The 8,509-nt window shown below is 40.7% G+C and overlaps 1 long non-coding RNA gene across 1 annotated transcript in view; it reads left to right on the top strand.

Moving 5' to 3' along the window:
* Positions 1-1,270: 1,270 nt before the first annotated feature.
* The window catches only part of LOC135178118 (uncharacterized), a 22,533-nt gene continuing 15,294 nt past the window's right edge, over positions 1,271-8,509 (top strand). Inside the window, exon 1 of the long non-coding RNA XR_010303362.1 lies at positions 1,271-1,373. This is a non-coding gene — a long non-coding RNA (uncharacterized LOC135178118). The remainder of the gene's footprint in view (positions 1,374-8,509) is intronic.

Below are 8,509 nucleotides of genomic sequence, written 5' to 3'. Positions count from 1 at the left end.
CAGCTTCCTAAGTCTGAAGGCCTGGAAAAAACATGCCGAATTGTAGGGTACTTAGTAAGACTGCTGGGAGAAGTAATCTTGTCAGAACCTTTAAAGAGGTTAATCTGGTTTTGATTTCTCATTCTTCTTCCTGCTTCAAAAAGGCTTATGACAAAGAGGATGATACTCCTTTCGTCTATTGAGGGATCCTAAGTATTTGAGCTGTGAATCAATTATTTGTGAAGTTTTTCTGAAATCTTCAGAACTTCAGCAAAATTTCCAGCTGGGAAAATGAGAGGTGAAAGTTTTGATCCTTTATATATGGAAGAACAAATACACAGATATTTCTCCACAAAATGGCAGCCATTTCTTTTCCGTGTATAATTACCTGTAACTTGAAGTAGGGGAACGAGCTAATAATTTTGCAACTCAACCCTGTACTTACAAGCCCACGTGCCTAATCTTTTGGACTTCACATCTTTAACCCTGAAGCCCTTTTGTTTGCAGAGTACTTGGACTGGAAAAGCAAAGTGGCTTCTGCAGCATTTTCAATACTGTAAGATTAGAATGATAAACAAAGGCATGGGGTTAAAACTCTATGTCCTGTTTCAGTATTTTAAACTACTACAGACCAAAAATGCAACATAACCACTGTGAATTCCACTGGACATGAGAAAAATAAGCTACTGCCTTCCCCTGAAGTTTAAAATAATGCCTGTAACTGTTTCATAGCTACTCAGGTTGAATATGCTTAAAATCACAATTATGCTCCTCATGTTCCTGCAGCCCTTGTCTAGCATCCCTCTTGCACAAAGCCCTTCTGGGAACTTGGTGGTAACCTCAAGGGTGCACTGTCTTTCCTAGAGAAAAAGGAGAGCAACATGGTAGGTGTGCTAGTTTGAAGCTAATTGGAATATTTTAATGGGAAAATAGATTATAAACTGTGAAAAGGAAACAATGGTGATGTCTTCTTCACTCATAGGCTTGCTGAGATGTATAAAAACAAGGACACAAACATAGATATGACAGTGTGTGTGTATCTGTCTCTGTTGGAGCCTGTGGTTTCTCTCTAGCTGCTTCTGTGCAAAACTAATCATTCTGCTTCTAACCCCCCCTTGATGATCCTCCAAGCTCATCTTGCATGTAAGGCAAACTCTGGGATAAGGTATGTTGTGCTAAGCTGTAAATATAAAGCTTCATTCCTTAATTTCCAGCCAGGTGAGTCTAGTCTGGGTGCTTGCATAAAAGGGGGGCAGGTAATTCCCAAACTATCACACTAGGTCTTGAGCACCAAAGCATTATTCTCTCCCTGAGGGTCCTACAAGGCAAATTATTCATTGCTGTCAGCTGGGGCAGTGACTTGGCAGGTCCAACAGTTTTGAGCCAGGCAAGGGGTAAGTAGGATCCTGCACTGAAGTTCCTTGCTCCTTGAGGAAAAGAAGATACAGAAGCATGTTTTCTTGCTGTGCTTGGTGGCTGTACGATGAATGCATGGTTTTGGGAGCTCTGTCAGGTAGTGGAATACTATTTCTATGCGACTTAGTTTAGTTAACTTTGTCGGTCCTTGTAGTATGCTGGTATACTTTAAGCATACTTGCTTCTCCTGATGGCTGGGTTTTACTGGTACTTCAATTCCTATCTGTTCTGCCTAATGGCAAGTCAGTTCTCACTACCTTTGCTGGTAAAGAGCATTTTAAGTGATGTTCTAGTTCATGAGATGCTCAAACTGGTGGCTAAACAATGGTTGCAGAAATCTTGCTGCTAAAAGTCATAGGGAAGGAGAGAAAAACAGAACTTTTAAGCAGCTGAGTGGCTTGAGTGCAAGGTACTGGTAGTTTATTTGCTGTTTGAATTAAGAAATGGGACTGTAGCTGAGTAAGATGGAATGACCATGCTTTGCTGTTTTCTAAGTGAACTTTTTAAGGTACCTTCCCAAAGTATTATGCTTGCACCTGAAAGGTTGAGCTCCAGTGTGGGAGGCAGCTATATGGAGAAATAAGTCTGAAGTACAGTCCCAGAATATTCCCCTTCTGTCAACACCTAGGGTTCTTTCAGTAAGTGTAGAAAGCTGTATTGCTGGGAAGAGAGAAAAAGGTCTGCTCCAAATTTTTGTCTAACTAGGGGAAACACTGCAGAAAAATAAAGCACCTGTGCAGAGATGGGGAGAGAAAAGTGTGGGGTGAAACACTCCATATATTTAGATTCTGAGATGAGGAAATGAGCTATATTCCTCAACACCCTAGTTGATACTAACACAGTGGCAGCTGATTAGAAGAGGAAGCATTTATGTAAACGATCTTATTTTGTGATTCAATTTTCTTTCAACATCTACCATCTGTTTTAAAATATGTGGTTCTGTTAGGACTCTAATAGTACGTGTGGTTTAATGCTGCATGCTAGTCGCCAGTAGCTCTCAGTGATTTAAATGCAAATTGTATTTTGCCTGAATCTGGTCGGCTAGATCTGGTCCCTGTTCGAATTAGTTTCTGGGAAATGCTGAAAAGGAGCAAAATGTTTGTGGAAGGATATGTACATGTGTTTCTTTTGCTTTATTTGGAAATGATCCATCAATACGTAGCTGAACTTTGTGATGTTTGGAATTGTATTCTGGGCCACAGGAACCCATTTATAGCAGGCAAGTCTCTGGCTTTTTTCATTAGCTGTTACATGGTAGTTTTCATGATAAAGGTAGCACTGTTAGGGCATTTACTTCAGCTACACGTGAAATTTATCTGTCTCTAAATAAATACAAGTCTTCCAAAATGGAAAGTTAATTTGTTGGTGCATGTGAAGTTTCTTCCCTAGCAAGGAAGAAAGTCTATAGTTTTGACCTGCTCTTGATGAAGGGGTGATGGTGAATGCTTCACATTCAGGATTCACAGGAAACATTTAATACCTAAAGCCTCCAAGAGCCTGGTCTGACAGTAGAAAATTTCAGCAACATCATACCCCTTCCCTCAAAATTGAGCATTTAGTATTTCATGTATGACTCTCCTGCTCTTCAGTAAAAGAGCTTGTGTGAGTGTCTGCATGTTCAAAGAATTTATGTGGCTGTTCAAACTGATGGCATGGAACAGAGGAAAGGAGCAAATGTGGAGTTGTTGGCTTAGCTACAAAAGAAAGACTTCTTATAAAGCCACGTGGATCACCAATCCTTTCCTCCCAGAGCCCACAAGAGGAATGAACACAATGGAATACTGAATTTGGCTGGTTCATAAGAACCTGTATATTATTCACCTCTACTAAAATTAGCTAAGCTTAATTTGTAACTGGTACTCAATAAACACACCAAAACCCCCACAAACATATTAGGCACCAAAGGATGGTGTTAATTTTGTTTTCTTGAAGATAAACTTGAAAATTGGTTCCACTTACTGGTATTTTTGACAATGTCTCAAGGTGAACTGCAGATGAATGAGCTGCACGCAGTATCTTGTCTCTCTTCCTAGTCTCACCTTAGTCTCATTACTGCTGAGAAATCTGTGAGAACATAAAAAAAATCTAAGTCATAGAATGTTAGAGGTTGGCAGGGACCTTGAAAGATCCTCTATTCCAATACCCCTGCCAGAGCAAGTCATACAGGAACACATCCAAGCAGGTTTTCAATGTCTCCATAGACACAGACTCCACAACCTCTCTGGGCAATCCCATTCCAGTGATATGCCAATCTATCAGAGAAAAAGTTTTTCCTCGTGGTTAGTATGCTGCAGCTTGCACCTGTTACCCCTTGTCCTATCATCAGACACTACTGATAAGAGCCTAGTGCTGTAGGTACCAACAGCAAATATCTTTCTGGTTTACAGCAGGTGCTGGCCAGTGTTAAAACAGGAGTTAAGGCTAAACTTGCCACTTAAGCTTTGTCTTAGCATCAGAGATAGTATAGTCTCGACCAGTTTCACCAAATCTAGAACACTTCAGTAAACATGTATCTTTCATGTTAAGATTTTTATTGTAGCTATTTTCCATGTGCAGCCTTTCTTTCTTTGAAGATGGCTGTTGAGATGATAGATTTTTTTTTTTTCTCTGAACTGGCAGCTGTCCTAGCCAGGAGAGTTCTAACAGTTTTGGAAAATAGACACATCCTCCTGAAATGGGGATTCATTTTCCTTAAAGAGTGACCCTTAACTCGCTTTTAACTTATCTGATTTTGTAAATGGATATTAATAATAAGCAGATGAAGGATGCCTCTGGATTTGCATTTTTATATCTATAGCCAAAAAAATTCATCATGACTAAGTTCATTTTTAGTGTTGGTAATAAAACTTAATTAAAGATAGTAATTTCTGATTATGAATGACATATATACAAGTTTTATGTCTCAAACTCATTTGTAAAAAGGATTAGACAGGATTCTCTCATCTTCACTTAATCTAATTACTGCCTTACCAATAAATATTCTAATTACACCACACTCACCATGGACTCGAGATGCTGAGTATCTGAGCTCATGTGGATTGCCACTGATGCCTGCTCCAGCACCACTCTTGCTTTCTCTTTATCCTGCTTTAGCCAGAGTTATTTTGTCCTCTTTTGTCCTGGCTGTGGTTACATGTTTCCTCCAAGCTGGATACTAACATATTGCAGTTCTTTAGATGTCTGTGCTTGAAAATTATGATGTAACTGCAGCATATTTCCCAGGATGTCAAGCCAGCAGAGTCATGATTGTATTTAAACTTCTGTCTTGCGTATTCCATCAGGCCTTACATGTGTGCAAGTAACTGCATGGCTCAGGAGGCATTATATTATATAGTGTAAGACAACAAGTTTCAGGTGTTTGTGTCTTGAGCAGTCATGGTGGGGGAGGGAATGCTCACATGCACAAGAGAAGGCTGTTGGATTTTAACATTAGTATTGAGTGAGACAGTGACCTGGTTTTGCTGGGACAGAACCAGAGGCCAGTCAAGGGCTGCAGCCTATTAGCAGTTCTGAGTCAGGCAGCACAGCTGACTTGAGTTGACTCACAGGTGTCTCCCAGATCATGAGCATCACACTCAGTACAAAAGGGGAAGCTTGCTGAAGAAAGGAGAGTCTCATGCTAGAGTCTCCTCTTAGGTCTCCTCCTTACCTTGCTCTTCTTCCTAATTTTGAGAATTTCCTTCCTGGATACTGTGCTGCACTTCTGCTGAACTGAGTGTAACTTCATGTATCTTGTACTGGCGTTAGTATTAATTTGGCTATTTTATTAAATCTGTCTCCCTTTCAACCTCTGGGTCTTCTCTTCTTGATTCCCCTTCTCAGCAGAGAAGGGGTCAGCAGGCAACACACAAACTGCTGTAGCTGAGCCCCAGATATAGACTAAATATAAACAGACATGCAATGTAAAGAGAGCTAAAATTTGTCCTTTTGAGGGGTCATCACACCACTCCTCCACTTGATAATATATAATGTTGGTAAAATCAGAAAGAATTATGCTTTTGCATTCAATATAGCCAAGGATTTGCAAATCATTACTAAGGATGCTGTGGAGTGACAGACTTGAAATGGGTGTGGGTGGAGAAATAAAGGAAGGGGGAAATTTATTAAGAGCACTTAGTTCAAGTGCAAATGGAATGGGTGATGGTATAAAATTGCTACTGCTGCTTCTGTGTCACATTCATGCAGTCAACAAGAGTACAGAAACATGCACATTTCAGGTCACTATCCAACCACTTCTGCTTTCACTACTTTTTAGAGCCCTAGAATGCACCACTGCACCAATAAATGACATTGATAGCAGGTGTCCAGGAACAAAAGTTTCTCAGCAATCATCCAAGATAGCTTGTCAGGCTGCCCCAGGCAGGCTGAGACAGGTGTGATCCTTTGGTAACAAGAGTATACTCCAGAGCCTGGGGGCTTCTAACTGTACCATGATAGGAGCACATCCAGTTATAGAAGTCATGGAGAAGGATAATGCCTAGAAGCTGTTTGCACTGATGAGAAATTCACTCATTATATGGTTGTCCCCATTCTTGTGATGTCTTTAAGAAAGTAGGAGCCATTGCTTGAGATGATATCAATAGCATTCCATGAGAAGCTCTGGTGATGGCTGATTGCTCTTTCTCAGGGAGAAACTGGAGGTAGTCATAGGCTTGGTAAGTCTGAAGCACTGCTCTTACTGACTGGCATATCGAGTGAGATGAGACAGGGAGCTCTGTGTTCACTTGTCTCTTGCAACATTTGACAGATGGCTCTGCTCAGACAACTTGCAAAGACAAATAGAGATGGTCTTGGGAAAGTGAACAGAAAGCTAAATGGATGACAAACACTCAGATTCCTGTGTTCATCAGACTATGCAACTTTTACACTTGTAACAACCACCTGAAAAGAAACATTGAAAGTTGCAGTAAACCTTAAAGACATGCACTTACTGCAATATTGCCAAGCTCCCGAGAAAGACCTCTCAAATAGCACTAAAATAGTATACGGCATGGGTCAGAGATCTTGTTAAAAAGAATTCTTTTTCTTCTCATTTTTGAAATGCCAGAGTTCCCTTGAGCCACATTTAAAAGTGTGGGGGTTTTTCATAACATCAGCAGAAAACCGTCACTTAATTAGTTACTCTCTTTTTTCTCCTCCCTCCAGCAGTTGGAGCTCAAAGTAAACCCCATGACAAAAAGTTTCAACAAATTGATGAAAGCTGGTGGTGCTGGGGCTTGAATCAATGATAAATGCATTAGATGATATGAAAGTTAGTTCTTTTAGGGAAAGGAAGACTATTGCTTCTGAACATCAGTGAAGAAAACACTGATTAATTCATAGAGTGATGTCAGGGAAAGCATGATGTAAGATTGGACATGAGGAAAACTTGATTGCAAATTGAGGGCAAGTCCTTACTCAGATGAGCAAAGCTCTGGGACAAGCCATTGTCATAGTAATGGGAGAAGCAGTGATCTGAGAAAATTTGGTGAATAGAGTTGGGTGATCCACTTCTTCCATGAACACCTTAAGAGTTTCTGGTCTTCCTAAAGAGACAGACCTGTACTGTGGCAGCTCCCCAGTGGTTAGCCCTTCAAAAATAGCACAGAGCTTCTAAAACAAGTCCAAAATGTTTTAACTGTCTTTTAACTTCATAGTAAGATTGAGTTGTTTTTTTTTCTTTGAGATGGAAACCAATAATTACATATACAGTGCTAAACTACATATCCAGTTAAAAGACATAATTATCTATGTTAGATTGAGTCTTTTGTTAGTATCTCCCACATTATGCTGGAATGCTGACCAGGTAGTGTGGGAGAATTCTCCCGCTAGCAGGACATGAGCTGGTAAACATGAGAGCTCGTGCTGGGAATTGTCCTTGAGCCCAATTCTGGCTCCGGAAGCCAAGCTGTAAATAATGAGCAAGCCACACACAGCTGCAGGGGGCTGAGCCTGCCAGCCCCCTGGGGTGGACACCGCAGGTTGTTTTGACACAGGGCAACCTATCTGCACCTTACACATAACTCTGAGCCAATCTGTACTGTCCACTTGTGCCAGCCCCAAGCTGCTTGTCCACACCTCTTCTAAAGGAGTATATAAGCACTTGCACTGGCTTAATAAAAGGTACTGCGTTGCTAGCTACTGAGTCGACTGGTGGTCAGTACCCCGATCTCGCCTCTCACCAGCCTCCTGCAGACCGCACAGGTAGGGTTACAGAAAATGGAAAAGGAACCAATAAAAAAAGTAACTTTGAACTTTTTTTCATTCTCGCTTGGGGCTTTGCTCTTCTGTGTTTAAAATATTAAAACACTTTAGGGTTTTGATTTCTTGTCATCACAGATTTTCCTTGATATAACTTGTGAGAAAATAAATAAGATTTGAATGATGCCCTCTAAGTGAAGATTTGTACTACTTTTTCCTACAAAATATGAAAAATGGGATCTGATTCCCTCCCCCCATCTACAGTTCTTGCAAAACCATCACAAATTATTATGATAAAAAATGGTGCAAATCCTCAGACCTTTAGGGCTGAAGTGCCAGCCTGCTGTAAAGCTAGCCCTGCACCTTTCTGCATTACATCCTTCACTGTAAATGAGTCTCTTCCACACAGACACCAACACTACTACATTATCAACTCCTCACCCTCCCGGAGCAGTTAGGCAGGGATGCAGCTTATAACTTTTTTGATACACTGGGAGAAGCACACAGACACGATTTTGCATGCTGTCTTGATTTTCAAGATGGCAAGACTTATTTTAATTCAAACTAGGATAAGGTTAAAGTAAACAAATACTTTAAGCTCTGCATGAATTCCATAAATAAGGAGAGTTTTGAAGATACAGGACAGAAAGGAAAGGAAATTGCATACAGTCAAGATGTTACAGGGTGGAATCTTTAAGGGCTTCTCTTACAGCCCAGCAAGAAGCAGGCTTACCTGACATGCATTGCCAGGACTCCCACTGTGCTGAACATGCTTTGTCTTCAGGCAGCAACCGCAGGAGGTATGCTGGGATAGAGGGCAAAGGAATGAATGTCTGATATGGCTTGATGAGAGAGAAGGATGCAAAGGGATGTCTTTCAGTTTTAGACATCCCTGCTTTCTGTTATATTTTTTTACTTAGTTACCCTCTGGAAA

The sequence above is a fragment of the Pogoniulus pusillus genome, chromosome 9, assembly GCF_015220805.1.
Source record: "Pogoniulus pusillus isolate bPogPus1 chromosome 9, bPogPus1.pri, whole genome shotgun sequence".
In the NCBI taxonomy this organism is placed as follows: Eukaryota; Metazoa; Chordata; class Aves; order Piciformes; family Lybiidae; genus Pogoniulus; species Pogoniulus pusillus.
The sequence above is the reverse complement of the archived record's forward strand: the minus strand, read 5'-3'. Positions and strand labels throughout refer to the sequence as shown.